Here is an 18,671-nt window from a genome sequence, read left to right as displayed (position 1 = left end):
GTTTGAGCAGTTCGGCGCAAGCTTCAACTACGTATAACACATTGCTGTTAGATATTTTTTTATCTTTCTTTTTCATCAATGGTATTCAGAGAGCTGACAAACGCGTTCGCAGTAGACTCGCGCACATCCCTAACGCCACAGGTGAATTTCAATCTCCGGCTGGTTGAGGGGCCCTTTGGGAATTTCAAGCAAAGTCTATTTATTTCTTCAAAATCAGGTATATAGCATAAAGCTCAGTACTCAGGTCAATAATCAAAACACAAAGCAAACATCGAAACCGCAGTGTGAATGATAAAGCACCTGTAAACAATGGGAACTCTTCCACGCATTCTCCATAATATTATGTTGCAGCTGTTTTGCACTACCACACAACGGCATCGAATGACCTAAAACTATTTTTTATTCTCCCCGCGTGTGTTTTCTGTTTTCGTACACCCGTCTAGTCACTTATCCAGCTCATTTTAAGACTGCCATTGGAAGACCACGAGAAGTAAAGACATCAGAACAGCGTAGGTACAATGCTCGACAACAGGAACAAATTAGTCTTACCGAGAATGGTCGCAGAACCCAACACATTATACCACAGTGACCACAAAGTGATTATCACTACCATTACACTGAAGTAATATTAAAACATGCCCTCCACCCCGCCGAATCAGCATGTTCAGTGTTTAATGCAGCTTAGCTAGACATTCACGTTCACAAGGTGGGATGGCGGCAACTTTTTTTTTTCATTTTATGCTTAGACGGAAAAGACGGTACACTGTGAATTTCGACATTCTACGCAGCGTATCAAGAACCGTGTTTATTTATACTAAGCATCCCATTCAATTTCCATAGATTCTTCATCATCCGCTCTTTCGTTCATCATACGATGTCTGGTCCCCACTCTCAACTAACAGTTCGCATTTTTAGGCCCTGTTCAATGGCTTCGTCACTTACGGTTTTAGTATATAAAAGTATTTTATGGATGAGTTTCCTTTCAAAACTATTTCTTGCACTGGTATCTGCGCTTCAGTAAATCACTACTCATACTCGTGCGCATACGAATCTCACGTCATTTGCATAGAAGCTCTATGCTGAGCAAGCACGGGCAATTTAAATTCAGAATAAGTGCAGAGCATTATATATCTCAGGTCCTCGTTCACAACGGAGTGCGGTAAAGAAAAAGAAAGAAAAGGACATAAACAAAACGCTTTTTTTTTTCAAACACTTTCGCAGTTTTGTTTTCTACAGTTTGATCGTTCATCCATTATACGCCCCCCAAACGATCGAATGTGATGGTCAGAGAAACAGCTTCCGCTTAAATGAAGTGAGTGTATATGCATCACTTTCCATATCTTTCAACTGGGAACAATCGCTGGAGCGGGCAGGCATTCCTACTATTCTGATGCATAAACGGACGCAGCGGCGTCTGATAAGAATGCTATACTATTCCACAGTCAAAGCAAGACACAGATTATACATGAGCTGTAGCGGCGACATCACGCAGCGCAGACTATCCTTGCATTAGACGAGTCATCTGTTGTAATGAGGGCACTTGGGGAGATACGAAAAGAGCCCACATAGTGACGGAAAAGCCTAAAAATATTGATGTTCGCAGTGCAAGTGTTCCAAGGCCGCGAATCGCATGCCGAGCACGTTGCTTGCGAGAGTTGCTCAGCTACGTTGCGTACTTCCAAGCTTTTTTTTTTTCACTGGCATACGGGGAAAACACGTCTGCCTTTGGCGTGCCTTACAAATCCGCCTGTGTATATGCAAAACGGAAATGCAGATTTGAGAATGCGAAGGACACCTCTTTGATGTCGGCCTTGATCATATTTCTTCGCTTAAGCTCGTTGCCCTTCGAAATGTGGCCGCAACTAGAGTTCAGGCTGGAGTGCAGAATACGGAGCAGCGACGCATAAGAAAAGAGCAAGAAACAAACAGCAGCACAGGAAGCTCAATGCAAAGCACTCTGAGTAGAAAAAATCTTGTGAATTGAACTAACCGCTTTAGACAATGCCCCACTGTATTGCGTTCGAGCGGGTCCGAATCCTTGCGCCGAATCTAGAGCTATCATTGTGCCGAATTCGTTCAAATTCATTTATTTGCAATGTCCCATCTGCAAAGCTCTTCCATTTGTTGATTTGGAAACGAAGAGCTCAAGCAGGACAGTAAATTTGGCGATAAGATGCAATCATTCTTCCCCGAGTCATACATACGCGCTGTAAGGGCAGTTATATTTATTGTGATAGCAATTATAATTAGACTTTCGGCGAATCTTGCCACTGCCATCCTAGTGATGTTCTGTAACTATATGTTTTTATTTATCTATGAAATATTTATTTTATTCATTTATTTATTTACCTAAATATTTCAATGTGCTTTCAATGATGCCTTGGACGAAGAGGTAGACTATGTGGGGAAACGAAGAAGGGTGACTTGAGAGTGAATAGGGCTTAAAGTTATTGTCACAAAGTGGCAGGCGTGGCCGTGGCTGCCACACCTTAGCAGTTACTTGGTACCAGAGCGGACAGGACACGAAACAACAGCAGTCCATTCAAACACTGAAGTTGCCTTCTGCAAAGTGTGGGCTTCAACCTCACTCCCACTGCACTCGAGAGAGAAATGCATTGACGTCGAAGGCAGTGAATACGAAGCCGAAAGCGTCATGTTACTCTTGCGTCGTGCAATTTTGTCGGCGTGTCCTTACATCACTGACGAAGGAACCTGAGCTATCAGTTGAAACGGTAAGCTTTCGTGTTGTTTTGGTTTCATTTAGGGGACAAACTCTTTATGGTTGGGGCTTGTCTGTTGACGTTGGCGTTGTGTGCCGTAACCACCGCTGACGATGACGATGATGTTGATGACGATGATGATTCTGGACAACGACTGGCTTGTGCCATATATGACGTCTAGATATCGTCTACGATGCATTTCGTATGACTGGAAACAACCAAAAACTATTAGGAGAACGGTCCCAGACCTCGTCTTTGCCAACTTCAGGCTAGATCCGATACCACAAAGTACTAATAATGAAGGAAAAAAAAATTCACAACTCAACACAGCATACCATCTATGACCAATAAACATTGTATATAACTGTACACCGCTTTGTCACTCATTTACATGCGCGAGTGGTTAATGTCCCGGGTTATTTACGGTAACACCCGAACTATACCACTACTTCGCCCACTCATCGTCATTTATTTCGGAGGAAGTTGTGTTTTGTTTACGCTCCTTCGTGACCCAGCCTTTCGCTTTAAGCCTACTGTACATACTCTCTTGGGGAAAATGCCGCAATAGAGCTCTCCATTTTCCAAGCCACCTCTGCTGCACCAAGACAACACATTATCCGCAGTGCATTTCGCGTCTTCTCTACGTGCTCATGAATTTCTCCGCGACGAGCTGCTGCACCTTTGGCTTATGAATTCTTAATTTGCCCAGACACATGTGCACTCAGGACTGTGTGCCCATAAAACGGGACTTTGCAACACGTGCGGGAACGATTGGTTTTCTTGGCTTCGTGGAACATGAAAACGTGTGCAAGTAGTCAGTACTTCTTTTGTGGCTCTAGCTTCTGCCAATTCACATTCGTTTCCTTCAGTATCATGCTTAAGCACGTTAGTGCTTCCGTCTATTTAGCATCACACAGGTTCCCTTATGAAAAAAACTTGAAACTAAACGTTGCACAAAAAAGGAAGCATGCTCACATGGCAGGGTACGGAGAAAAAAGCAAACTAGTCACACTGTTTATTCATGGGCGGATCACTCTGAGTAAATAGGAAAAATGTAACACCATGACCACATGCGCATGAACCAATAATCAGATGCGAAATTGCCAATACAGTAATCATCTGCAGATCTTGAAGTTTAGCGTAGAGGATGTAGGATGACGCCAAGATGCAGCACTACTAACAATTCATGGCGTATTGCACATGGCCATAATAACCTCCATGCCTTTGAGCAAGAAGGAAGGAAAGTCAGTCACAATAACGCAATAACAGTATACACAATTACAATACAACATAACAATACACAATAACACTACGAGAGGACATTTTTTTCGCTGTTAATCGAAAAAAAGGGGTCGAATAAACACAAATAAACTTGATTTATATGTGAGGTTTAAAATCCCAAAACCACAATATGATTATGTGAGACGCCTAGTAAAGGACTCCAGAAATTTCGACCATTTGTGGTTCATTAACGAGCTCAAATGAATTTGCTCTCGCCGTTCCAAACAGGTTGTACATAGCGTGAACACGCGCCCAGCCCTATCACTTTTTTTAACAAGAAAATTTTATGCGGAGCTCTATCATGGCTTCACTGATGTATTTTCGTCGCAGACATGATGCAAAATTAACTCCAGCAAAAGGTAGAGAAAAAACCACGAATAAAATTTTATGTCACCGAGAGTGACATAAATACCTCTCGCTTCACAGCGCACGGTGCGATACGACTCGGCCACAAACCGAAAGTTCTTCAGCGTGCTAATAGCGAGCTATCATAGTCACCGTTTAGCGTTGGCGATACTCCGAGCTACTTGGCACTTCAGCTTGAGCGCACGCACTCATCTGATGAATGGGGCGATTTGTACGTCTTGTTCTTTCACCACCGTTGAATTTACAGAGCACGAAAGTCATTTCACTCACCGCACCGGCCCCGTTTGCGAGAAAACCACGTTGCTCACACACAAAAACTAACATCGTGAAGTAACTGCGGCAGTTGCTAGTTCACGCTCACCCGTGTACTAGATAAGCGTGAAAGTTATGGAACCCTAGGTGGTCGAAGTTTCTGGAGCCCTCCACACGGCGTCTCTCGTAATCATATCATGGTTTTAGGACGTGAAACCCCAGATAATATTTTCTAACTTGGCGCTCATCGTGTATATAGTTTAGCGGTCATGCCGTGCGTCTTTTTCTTTGTTTGAGCTTCGCTCTTTAAGTGCCAAGCTGTGACGGTTGTTAGTTCGCACTCTTCCGTGTGTATGTTCTTATCGCGCGTCCTTTCTGCGTCACGAGCGCGCTGCACGTTTCGATATGCTTGTCGTTCTTCGCGTGACATTGCAATTGGTTACTGTCTAGGAGGTTTAAAAGAAATTGCTGTGGTGGAAGCACTCGCAGTGCTTTGCCGGCAGAAGTGAAGCCAGTTTTTGCCCTCCTAAGATCTCAACAACAGGCTATTCTGTTGTGGTTCCCACTTAGATATTGGGCGGTTTTGATTTGTTAGTCTGAAAGCTATGTTAAACATAAATTAAAAGATAGTGGAGCTCAATGAAATGGTCTGCAGAGACAAGTATCGGTGACTTAATCTCCAATAGAATTTGCCTTACGAGGCTTACTAAATAAAACTAGTTACACAAGGACGCACTTCAAGCACTATTAGATCCGTAAAGGTTGCCACGTTAAACTCATTTGGCGTGCGAGCAAAACGTTCCTTCTATATTCTGTCAAACGTGATTAACTTGATTCACTTTCATTTTTATTTCACTTGTAACATTTGGATACCCAGTAATCAATTAGATTTTGGTGCTTATTTGTAAGATGTATACACTGTCTTTACTTGTATTCGATCTTTTGTTTACGTACAAGTTATGTGTACAATAAACTTCCCTTTCTTAATCGCCAAACACCAACACCTCATCATGCCCCTTAGTACGATGGCTGACGCAGCCGCCATCTTACGATTGGCATGGCTACACTCGTGAGCAACAATTTCCACTCCAGCAATTTTTTTAACCTCCTTGGTTGCTATAGCATTCGTTTCTTAGCCTTTAGGGCAAAACAATGCTCAATAAACGATGAGTTGCATCTGTGAAGAGACATTTCACTTTCGTATTCTACCGATTCCTATGACAGGAGTATCAGCCATGTTTTCAGCGCTGCTTGCTCGTGACGTATGTAACTGTTGCGGGGCGTTATTGTTTTGTGGGCTGGAAAATTGCTGCCGTGGGAGGAAAGCGTTTTGACCTTGCTTCAGTACCATCCAAAGAAAGTTAGAAAGAGCAAATAAAGCAGTGTGAAGTGCCTGAAAGTTGCTTCTAAATGTACAAAAAAGTTTTACCGCCACTACCGCCTCCCCTGGTGGCGGATCGGAGCCCTTTTGAGCCACCGGTGCTTCATTTCAGGGATTTTATAGGACCCCAACCATGCCGTAAATTTTACGTTCTGCCCCAATTAGCACGCCACATGCTTCGTTGTGGTATTTACTTCCTTTGCTGTACTGCTGTTTTTTTTTTCTCTCTCTCTCTCTGTCTTTCAATTAGTAAACACCAGATGTGTGCAGAATACGACGACGTGGAGATGAACTGTGTAGTAGCTGTATCCGACACTAATAGCGACACCGGCGCTGCGAAAATACAATGCGCCGTTTAACCTGTCTGTGGTTCGCAGCAAGCTGTCGCGCGTTTTCCGTTGCCTTATACTATTGAATGACTTGTTGCCTCCCGGAACCACGACACTGTATGGTGCTTGCACCTTGTCCGCCCAACAGCTATCCCTCGTTCAAATTCAATGGCAATGGTCCCGTACTTTGCGCAAGACTGAAGCTTCGTGAGTGTGTGGTAGACTGTGTGCATACCTTGCCCCTGAAAGCAGGCGGCGGATGAAAAGCATCCAGTCCCCCCACCAACAAAAAATATAATAACTATTTCCTAGTTTTTTTTTTTTTGCTTGCTGGCTCGTTGTGTTGATGCTCACCCGGAAGTGCAGGCTTCTGTGGTCGAGTCTTGAAGTTTGGGAGACATTTGAGAGAGCATGGGACGTCGACCTAAGGCGTTCTTTTGATTCTCGCGTTATAGTGCAAGGTTTCGGCTAACAGGACATTACTGATCTCACTTAACTCGCATTCCAAGCAGTACTGCTAAGAATACACTTCCCCTCCTGCTCGTCATTTGTCGTTAATGTCGTCCGGTCCGGAAGTTAATGGTGACCACTTTGAATGCGACAAGCTTTCACGGATCCACTTGACTACACACGGTTCATGAGCAAAATTGTGTGCTTAATTGTGTGGCTTCAGTGCTGGGAAGACAGAAGAAACAAGGGAGGGTTATGTGTTTAACGTCCCAAAACCACCATATCATTATGAGACGCGCCATAGTGGAGGGCTCCAGAAGTTTCAACCACCTGGGGTTCTTTAACGTGCACCCAAATCGGAGCACACGGGCCTACAACATTTCCGCCTCCATCGAAATTGCAGCCGCCGCAGCCGCGATTCGATCCCGCGACCTGTGGGTCAGCAGCCGAGTACCTTAGCCACTAGACCACCACGGCGGGGCAGAGAGGGAGGGGGGCAGTGATATTGGGGGAGCACGTAACTGTTTTGCGCATGCTCGCAAATATTCACGCGCATTACCTAGATAATTTTTCGGTTGTTAAACGCGTCACACGGTCTTCTTGAACCTCAGATGAAAGCTGAGCGTGAAAGCAGGTGTTCCTTTACCCGCTATAGCTTCCACGGAATTCCACATTTAAAAGAACATATGGTGGACACCTGTGCCTTTCGCGGGCACTGATAACCGCGATTGGACAAAAGTGTGCCAGGCTTGAAAATTTCAAGGGATTGAGGCACGCGCGTCAGTGAGCATTTAAGGCGTCAAGCAATAACAGAATATTTTCCACTATGTGCTGCAGCCTAATTGTGACGACGACCTATTATGACTGCAGTTAGTTGGTGGCGAGTTCAATAAGCACTCCAGTTTCAATAAGCTCTTAGCGACGAGCATTGTGTAAACGTAAAGGCTACGGTATGTATAAGTGGTCTGTATTGAAGACTGCATTCAACGTGGCTGTATTGTAGTGAGCAATCAGTCAGCTCTTCATTTTAGCCATTTCCTGCCACCTGCTTCTATAGTTCTTGTCGACGTGATCTCTATTGTCATCATCATCAAACTTGAGCTAAGTTTGAGCTCACAGAAGGACAAAGACGTATGTCTCTGCAATATCAGAATAACCACGTCCTACGTCGACAAAATTAAAAGTAGACAAACAATATAACACTCTTTCACTTCACTTAATCATACACTTCCCTTTCCACAACCTACGTTTACATATTCTAAAGAGCATGAGGGTGCAACTTTCGGGCGTCATTCCGCGTAAAATAATCCTGTGACCTTAGCATAAACCTCGCGCATGACCTCATATCACCACTGTACCCGTTAAACAAAATGGAAAGCTCGGCCTGGCGCTGCATAGCTGTAGTTATTTTTGCAACGTCAGCGGCTGATCCGCGTCACTGGGGAGCCGGAAACTCACGCAGTGCTGCGTAGCGTTTCTCACTATTTTCCCAGCATCACCGCTGCTATAACCAGGGTTGACAGTGACGTGCCAATCTATCAATGACGTCAAACGTGACGTTTCTGCTCTGTCCACTTGACTCTTCAGCATGTGACGGCCACCCGGAATTCTTTCGTTGCTCTTTTAGATATGGAAATACGCCATGCCACCGGCGAACGAGCTTGATGCCGCTTACCACACATTTACCTGGCTGTCTACGGGACGCATATCACTTGGGCATTATCAACATCATCATCATCATAATCAGTCTGGCTGCACCCTTTGCAGGGCGAAGGCCTCTCCCAAGTTCCGCCAATCAATCTGGCCCTGTACCCACTGCTGCTGGGGTGTACCCGCAAACTTCTTAGTTTAATCCGCCCACTGAACTTTGTCTTCTCCTTGTACATTTACCTTCCCTTGGAATCCACTTGAAATATCAATTCGTAGCTGAGATTTCCTACCGTCTCACAAATATCCGCTAGGATGTATCATATATTAGAGAATTCATGTTACACAGTCGTGTACTATGTATCAACGCCTCGGAGGCGTTGTATGTATACACATAACTATTTACAAGATACATGACAATATTCATGTTTGGGGAGGAAGGAACGGGAAATAATGGAAAGGCAGGGATGTTAACCAGCCTAAAAGGACCGGTATGCTACCCTACACTGTATAAGGGGATGATGAAGATTTAAAGATGCAGATTTTAAAAATGGCTACGAACTTATGACGACTAGTCGCAGCTGCGTTTACTTAGTAAAATGAGGTAAATAAATAATACAGACAGCATATGTTACAAAGGTGGCGTGAAAAAAAAAAAACACCGGAAGCTGTAACTCTAAACTACATTCACTCATGTATAGTTATGAATGAACTTCGTCACGTGCTTTCAGGTGCCCGACGATAGGCTTTTGTTGTCTCCCCTCCCCCTCCCCCATTATAGCGTTTGTGCCATCGGCACAATTTATCATTGACCTACCTATATTTTATTGAAACGGTGAAGACGTTGACGACTGTTCCGGTAGAGCAACTGATAGAAAGCGAAACTATTGCCCCTTAGGACCGACATTTTGTACAATATATCACCGGCTAAAAGTGAAAAACGCTATTAACAACCGAAGCCCCGATAGCAACACGAAGCTTCGCTGTACTTTTGCCCTTTAATCATTAATTATTGTGAATGTGAAATATAAATAATAGTAGCATCGATGCGTATTAGCGATGCCGATTCGAGAACCAACGCCATGTAGTTATTAGTCATCTAAGGCATAACTCAAAAGAGACGTCATGTTTTTTATTCGGAGGTTCCTTGGTTGCTTTCTTTTCTGTGTGTGCATGGTTGGATGACCACTAAAAACTCAAATCACTAAAAAAAGCAATCGAAGCTTCAAAAAATTTGGGACATGAAGCTTCAAAAAATTTTGGACATTTTTTTCTTCACCTTTTTTTTCTTGTTGAAGAAATGGGTCGTGACATAAGCGCCATTGTGCAGAATATTTTTTTTTCTTTCTTTCAACTAGTGAAACAAATCATTCTGCCCGTGTGCGCCTACGTCACTGTATCATAGGCGCAAAGTTTATTACTCTCAGAGGAAATGCCGTAATCAAGTCTAATTGAGTTCCATGAAAAGAATGGGCACCAAGCCCAAGAGCTTCTAAAATTTCGAAACTCCCCTGACATGTTTCGATATAGCAAGAAAAAAAAAATAGCTGCGTAAAAAGCGTTCGTTCTTTAACTTAGGTGTTTGCATGATGAAAGAAAAATGGCGGGCCCTACAACTGAAGTTTGAAAAAAAAGTGAAGCTGCGATGGAGCTCGAAAAAAAAATGTGCTGATCGAACATTAAAAAAAAGAAGCTAGATTTGCTAGCTTTTTTTTGTGCCTTATTTATAATGAACTGCGTTTTGTTCTACAGGAATGACTAAGTATTTTGCTTTAGTTTGGTTTATTCTATTCGTTCTTATAGATATATCAGCATTGTGTACCGGTTAAAAGTGCTGAAACTGTAATCCTCGGATAAGGATTAAAGCAATAACACAGGTAGTAAAAGTGTGAAAAACAGCTGTTAAATCTGAAAATTGCACTACATCCGTAGAGCCGGTAAACATTCATGACGATACTCAGTGCTACTACTAGTGACACGTAATGATTACTGCACTTTACTACCGCCTTTTGTCATCATTCTTCTTTTAGCGAGGTATAGTTCCAAAATAATCTTCAGGCTGTCGCTGCTGCTACTTATAGAATTACAGTGCCAAGTATAGGCGTTTATTTTTTATTACCTTGCCTTCGATCACTTCATTATAAGTCTCCAGCTGAACAATGAAGCCTAGAGGTTCGGATTGAATGTACTTGTTTAAAAGGTGACTGACACAAAACAGAGCCAGCCAGCCGTTTAAATGTGATTTCAGTTTCCGCCTTCCCAAAGCTACTTTCGGTCCTCAATGAATAACGTTCGCCCATCGTATATCGCACAAAACGCCAAATTTTCGATTTCCGTTTTTTTTTTGCGTTTTGTTAGAGAGTCACTATATTCAGTGAGTCCGCATGTGTGCGTGTGTGTGTTGTTTAATTTGATTTTGTCTTCGTCGCAGAAACGGGGCGATTTGTTTATCGCTTCATGTTTCGTCCATTCATTGTCGTGATGGCGCTTTTTGTTCCGAAAAAAGTGAAGCTTTTTTTCCAGGTATCGATTTTTAGCTGCATCAGAGAAATCTCCCTGCTTCCGAATTTCGGATTATTGCGTAGTGTCATTGCGCGGCCGTTCGACTTAGGATTGTGGAGAGGACTTCAGGGGCTTCGGGAACTGGGACGCACCGTACTTTACTTCGTACAATCTACGCTGCAGCCCAGCACTTCGTAGGATTTTCCAGTCATCCAGGGTTGGGTCTGGTTGGAGTTGTTGGAAAACGCGGTGGCAGACCACGTAATCGTGTGGCCAGGAGCCTCTTTGCGACATTTTTGCTGCGAAGGCAACGATCAACCACAGCGCTACGCCTAAGACGCATCCCTCTCTTGTCCCGGTAATTTTCTTACTCGGCACAAATATTTTCCATCGTACACTTTGAACGCGGCACGCTTTTTTGGCAGCAGTGCCTACGTTTTCCTGTCTCGTGAACCGTCTGTCAGCATAAGTCAAATCAGTCGTAATCGTCAAAAACGTTATCGACCCAATTTCACACAGTTCGAAAGAAGCCGTCGTAGCTTTCATTCTATCAAAGTAGAATAATGGCAATCATACCGGAGATAGGTACTATGCGTGATAACAATGAACGAAATCCCGCGCGGCAGTAGAAAATTGATATACCAGTGAAAATCGAAGTCTTGTTTGCGGCCTAGTACTGGTCGGCAGTCCGTCACAGCGTGAATTTGATTCATTGATTGATTTGTGGGGTTTAACGTCCCAAAACCACTATATGATTATGAGAGACGCCATAGTGGAGGGCTCAGGAAATTTTGACCACCTGGGGTTCTTTAACGTGCACCCAAATCTGAGTACACGGGCCTACAACATTTTCGCCTCCATCGGAAATGCAGCCGCCAAAGCCGGGATTTCATCCCGCGACCTGCGGGTCAGCAGCCGAGTACCTTAGCCACTAGACCACCGTGGCGGGGCTCACAGCGTGAATTTCGAACGTTCGAGGTTGGCACGCCACTGGTAGAAAAACGGGGAACCATGTTCGGAATTCTTTGCTACTTCAGACAACATGAAAAAAAAAACAAGAAAGAAAGTGCTCCATGCTTATTAGCTTTTGCTCAACACCCTGTATTTTGATTCCTCAGACCAGCCCCCCCCCCCCCCTCACCTCGGGCCCAGCTCAAAATGCAAATGCGCGCCCATCCCTTGACGCTCAAAACTAACGAGCCAACCTACACAGGCCTGCCACTGCGACGACGCTGGATTGGCCCGCGTGGTCTTGAGCAGAAGATGACGAGGCTTCTGCCCGGGAGGGTTCTTGAAAGTAGGTACAAGTCACGTTAGGTGGCTAAGATCCAGTTAAAAGAACAAACCTTCAACTCCCGCCTAATTATGCCACGTGGATTACGCATCAGGTAATAGGGCGTGTGAAAATTACCCACAGAACCTCAGGTGGTCTAAACCTTTAGTATTATAACGTGTTTTCTCACCTTTATTCATTAGGAACCCGACTTCCACTGCAACTGTGGCAACAGCCGTCAACAAGAGCCGCCTTCTGGCAAGGTCGGCGTAAGCACATTCGCATGAAGTCTGAGCGTAGGCGGTAACCGCTGCACAGTCGAGCGCAATTTGAAGGTTATCACGTGATCATCAATTAAGAACTACAACCACTACAACAGCGCCCCGTCCCAGAATACTCTTTATAGGAGAGGGTGGTATCACGCAAGCGCCACTCACTTTTTTGCTATTCCTTAAAGAAAGCTCTTTAAACGAAACAGTGTGAAGCACCAGCCTTAACACATCTCTCCCAGTGATTTCGTAATCGCCTGCGGAAATAAGAGCCCAGCTAAAATACACTTGATCGGGAAGAAAGGAAGGCTAAAAAAATTGCCCGCAGCTTCCCTCGGGGGAACACTGAGGAGGATGCGGACCATATAATTGGTTAACGGGGTGTTAAAGTGCGACTTACTTGGGTCGATGGCTAAATTGGTTAACGTGGTTGTGAAATGGGGTGTTAAATTGCGACATACTTGGGTCGATGGCTAAATTAGTTAACGTGGTTGTAGGAGGGGGTGTTAAATGAGTGAACACGTACACACGTATGCGAAAGGGCGGCGCTGGTCGAAGGGACGTCGATCATTGTGTTTGTGGATTCGTTGGAATTCATTTCACCGCGACCTTGGACGTCGACGCGCCGTACAAACCAACCGACGAGCGGCAACTGAGCGAGCGAGCGCCGACCTTGAGTATATATACAGCACGACGGCGCATGCACTGTGAGCTGTTGAATGTTCTCGAAGCGCGACGCCACATGCGCGTCCACTGGAGAATCAGGAGAATTGTAGATGTCGAACGCGGTGTGTAGAGGAGGAAGGGTGCACAGATGGTGGAGGAGTGAAGCGCGCGCGGTGTGTAGAGGAGGAAGGGATGCACAGATGGTGGAAGAGTGGGCGACGGCGCGACGGCGCATGCGCGCGCGTCAGCTGTCGAATGTTCGAGAAGCGGTGCGGACGGCGCACTACAAGGCGCGAGTATAAGATGCTCCGCATCTAAAAATGATAGCAAGGGGGTAGAGTTCATCGTGGGTGTGATTGTTGTATCACGCAGCAGCCAACGAGGGAGAGAAGAATGCACAATCTTGACTTTTCACTGCCGTGAAATGTGCCGCTAGGCCCCTGGTATGTTTGGCAGGTCGACGCTCACGCAATAACCTTCATGTTGCGCGCGACTGTAAAGCCGCAATCAGAAACCACCGAAACGCTCGGCGAAATGCACCACTGCCCCTTCTTGCGGCTGCTCCTGAAGTCACACGTGCATCGTTTTTTTGGGGCCAAGCTCCTGATAGCATCACCTGGTCGGTCGTCCTTCCATCCTGCGTAGTCAGCATATCCACGGAGTGAATGATGATGAGTGGATGGAAGCGTTAGTTCATCCGATGTGTGCTCTAGCGTGATATGACTCTAGCGTGATATGTGTCTAGCGTGACAGACAAATAGATAGATTGATAGACCGACGGAGGGACGAACGCTTCGCCCCCCTCATCAAAATTCAATCCGCGCATATGCTGCAATTTTTTTACCTTCCAAACCGCTTGTTCACTCGCCTAAAGTGCGCGCGTACACCTGAACGCCAGAGAAAACACCAAGCACTGCTTCTGCAGTCGCTAGTTTTCATATGACAAGTTATTCATGTTACACCATACCGCTTTTAGACAGACACACAGACAGACACACAGACACACAGACACACAGACACACAGACACACAGACACACAGGCAGACAGACACACAGGCAGACAGACACACAGACACACAGACACACAGACACACAGACACACAGACACACAGGCAGACAGACACACAGGCAGACAGACACACAGACAGACACACACAGACAGACACACAGACAGACAGACAGACAGACAGACAGACACACAGACACACACAGACAGACACACAGACACACAGACAGACAGACAGACACACAGACACACACACAGACAGACAGACACACAGACACACACACACAGACAGACAGACAGACACACAGACAGACACACAGACAGATAGATAGATAGACAGGCAGACAGACACACAGACAGACACACAGACAGATAGATAGATAGATAGACAGACAGACACACAGACAGACAGACACACAGACAGATAGATAGACAGACAGATAGATAGATAGGTAGACACACAGACAGACAGATAGATAGATAGACAGATAGATAGACAAATAGATAGATAGATAGATAGATAGATAGATAGATAGATAGATAGATAGATAGATAGATAGATAGATAGATAGATAGATAGATAGATAGATAGATAGATAGATAGATAGATAGATAGACAGACACTTTCATAGTCGCCGAAATTCACCAACAAATGCTTCACATTAAAACAGGAAATAATAATGTAAAGAGAGATCCCTTCGCTTTTTCGCCGACGCAATATCAGTCCGTCCTTCGTACTCCAACGGCAACGTCGAAGCCGTGAGTCGGCGTCTGCTTGTCGGAGATACCACGAGTTTAGGGCACGTGGTGATAAACACGCTCATAACAACGTGGCCGCCTTCTGGTGCCCTTATTACCATCAGTAACAGCCACCGCAGGGGGCGCCTCCAAACGTCCCTAAAGGTCCCCGGCGTCGCGAGCTACGCTTCCCAAAGGAGGCGCTTCAACGGTTGCGCGAGTAACACGTTGGTGCAGCAACGCCACCAAGTGATATTCCTGCTGGCAGCGGCCCTTCCCGCCGAGCGTATGCCATCCCTGCACGCGTCAACTTGCGGAGAAATGCGAGGTCACCACACGCGCCTCGCGTTTAATTGGCTCCCGGCTATGATTTACAGCGGAGCCGGTAATAAGGAGAGGCTTCCTCGACGGAAGTACCCCTCCCCACTGGCCCCCATTCACGGAAACCCCGCTGGTGCCAGATATTTCTCATGTACTTTTGCTTCGTTCTTTATTTTTGTTTGTTTGCGGGTTCGTGTTATTTTTCACCATTGTTGCCAGGGGGAAGGTACTTTTTCATCATTGTTCCTTCAGTCATACATGACGCCTTCGTCTTTCTCGGCACGGCATATCTTGGTTATTGTTCTCTTGGTTTATCAAAATACCGACAATCGTCATAACCTCCGTGAGCAATTGATGAGCACATTCGTTTCAAATTTACTCGTAAGTCATAAAGTAGGCCTTAGTAGAGACTTCCATATTCCCTTTAACGCATACTAGTTTCTTCACGAAAAACTAACTCAACTGCACTCAGCGTTCATAAGAGTCGCAATCTGCTGTTAACACGTTCTTGGCGATGTTTTAAGCGGCGCGAATCAGCCTCCGCTAAGCCACCACAGTATACATTACAATTATATGGTACTGATGAAGTGAGTAATTTTTTTTATTTTATCATACAGCTGGTGTTCTCAGGTACGAAGTACTATACAGAATTTGCTCGCAAAGAATCTTTTTTTTTCGTGTCCATCACTTCTGCGGGTGAACGATTGCTTCTGGGAATATTCCTTCTAGAATCACTACAACTTACGTATCCGATGAATAAAGAACCACGACAAGTATCAATTAGTGTAGTATTTGATTGAAAAAATTCACAGAGAAACCTTCCTTATGCTTGTTTATATAGGCAAAGCTAGAGAGGTAAACTCCTTTCATAAAACACACCATGTTTGGTAACAATCAATTCAAGGTGCACCCCATTCCCGCACATTGTGCTCCAGCATGGACGACTAGCGCCATCTCAAGAAGCATTATCTCAGTCGACGCGCAGCGGTGCAATGCGAGAGCCAAACGCGGAGGCACAGACGCCACGAGGCTTGTATCCTAGCCATCGACGGCTTCTCTGTAAAAATAATTTGTCTAATAACAACGATGATGAAAAAAACAGAAGTTGCGGCACAATGCAATGCAAGCCAAAAATCATTCAGTAGCCGCGAATGTGAAACCTCAATTAGCTAACAATTCTGGCAAAAAATTGTTTAGCACCATATGCGATATGTTTAGCAGTAACACAACTATACTGGACACGCTAAAGGCCATTGTCCAGTTGGGAAACATTCCAGTGCGCGCGTTTTCCGCGTACGACAAGGCAACTACCATAGGCGTCATTTATGATGTGGACGAAGAGATTACAGACTCGAGCCTCGAGAAATTGGTTTCTTCGACGGCTCCTGTAATTGGTTTTCATCGCTTTGGATGGTCGCGTTGTGTGAAAGTAGTGTTCGAGTCCGAGTCGTTGTGTACTCACGTCAAGGTTGGATATATGCGTCATCCGGTACGCCCTTATGTACCGAGGCCTCTACAGTGTCCTAAATGTTTGAAATTCGGGCATGTCAGTGCAGTTTGTAAGGATGTGGTAACTTGCAAACGATGTGGTGGACCTCATGACAATGGCAACTGCAACGCTGCCACAAATTGTCCTAACTGCACGGGCGCCCACGACGCAACCTCAAAGGACTGTCCTGAAATGAGGAGCCAAATAACTATCATGAAGAAGATGATTGGAGACCACTCCACGCACAGAGAAGCTGCAAGGGCTGTCCGACGCACTATACGTCGTTCACGACACCGACGCAAACGAGGGAGCAGAGCTAACCGAGTTGAAGAACTGACATCAAACCTCCAGGCTTCACCTTCTCGTCGCTTGCTTTTACCGCCCAGAAATAAAGATGTCTGTGCTTCCGTACCTTTACAGCTGATGAATAGACGAGCCAACCAGCCACCGGCCCGTAATTCTTTGGTGTGGCCTTCTTTACCATCAATACCCACGTGTACGCCTTCCGCGCATAATGCTGCTGAATGCGGCGAGCAGGACGACAAGATGGATAACAATGACATCAAGAGTATGCTTCGACATTTCATGGGTTCAATGCCCAAGATTCTTAGTGGTCTAAACACTCCGGCGGCTAAAGCTGCTGTCCAGTTACTTGAGGTGCTGTAGCCACTTCTTGTTGTTCTTCAGTAAGCGAACATGGCCTCGATGTTCGAAGATCGCATGCGGCAGACGCTTGTTATGTAGTGGAATGCTCGTGGTTTACGTGGCTGTCTCTCTGATTTCAGACAGAAAGTATTGAAATACCAGTACTCAGTTATTGTCATCTGCGAACCAAACATAGATTCTGCATTCCGTTTATCTGGGTACGTCCAGTTGTGGTCTCGCAGTGATCACCGCGCAAGCAAGGTGCTAGTTTGTGTACGCCGCGATATGACGTAAGTACGACATGACATTCTGTCGCATACAGCGAATGATTACGTTTGCGTGACTATAAAGTATAAGAGGCGCACGTTGTCAGTTATTGAAGGATACACCCACCCAAGTGCGAAGATGGACTGCTCCCACCTTAGGTCTGTGCTTCAGGCTGCTCAGAGCCCCCGCATTGTCATTGGAGATTTCAACGCTCATCATCCCCTTTGGGGTAGCACTGTAATGAACGGCTGTGGCAGAAATTTGTGTGACTTCGTGTGTAATTTTGGATTAAGGGTGCTGAACGACGGATCGCCCACTTTCATTCGGAGTACTTCTTACAGCAGCTGCCTCGACATTGCATTTGTATCCGGGAATCTCCTGTCTTCTGCAGCTTGGTCCACGGATATAGAGACTCGCGGTTCATCAGACAGAATGGCGTCTTTTCAAGTCATCTGTGAAAACCAGCTGTCAACGCACTACTGCACCATCCGAAGTAGAAGACATCTTTTCTTCGTCCCTGCGTGACACAATAAGACAAGTTACCGTTCCGCTGCAACGATCAGCTATCGGCTTACAATACGAGGCCTTTCGTGCTATCCGTCGCCGCGCAGAACGGATTCAGAAGAAGATCACCGTCAGACCTCTCAGCCTGTCGTGAAGCTCAACTACACGTTCTTCGGCATCTCGACAAGCTGGACAGGCAACTATGAAGGTCGTTCTGCGGTTCTTTGGACTCAAGACAGCCTCTCTCTAAAATCTGGTGGATGGTACGAAGTCTCCACAACAAATTTGGCCATTCCGTGCGGTGGCTCTACATCAGGGTCGGAGTGAATTAAAGGTAGCCAAGGGCTACTGTAGCCTTGTCGTTTCTACCGCTCACACTGTGACCCAAACTCATACCACCACTGTGCCCCCGTGTTTCGACGAACGCCTCGAAGTGCCTCTTACAACGCAGGAACTGGACGCTGCAATTTCACTTTCCCGACGCTCATCGGCACCTGGGCCGGACGGAATTACGTACGCTGCACTTCGCCATCTTGATACAGAAGCACGGAAGATCCTGTTATCT

At 45.5% G+C, this 18,671-nt stretch overlaps 1 pseudogene; it reads left to right on the top strand.

The window, feature by feature from the left end:
- The window catches only part of LOC142794652 (cell adhesion molecule Dscam1-like), a 118,720-nt pseudogene that overhangs the window by 11,819 nt on the left and 88,230 nt on the right, over positions 1-18,671 (top strand).

The sequence above is a fragment of the Rhipicephalus microplus genome, chromosome 2, assembly GCF_043290135.1.
Source record: "Rhipicephalus microplus isolate Deutch F79 chromosome 2, USDA_Rmic, whole genome shotgun sequence".
NCBI lineage: Eukaryota > Metazoa > Arthropoda > Arachnida > Ixodida > Ixodidae > Rhipicephalus > Rhipicephalus microplus.
The sequence above is the reverse complement of the archived record's forward strand: the minus strand, read 5'-3'. Positions and strand labels throughout refer to the sequence as shown.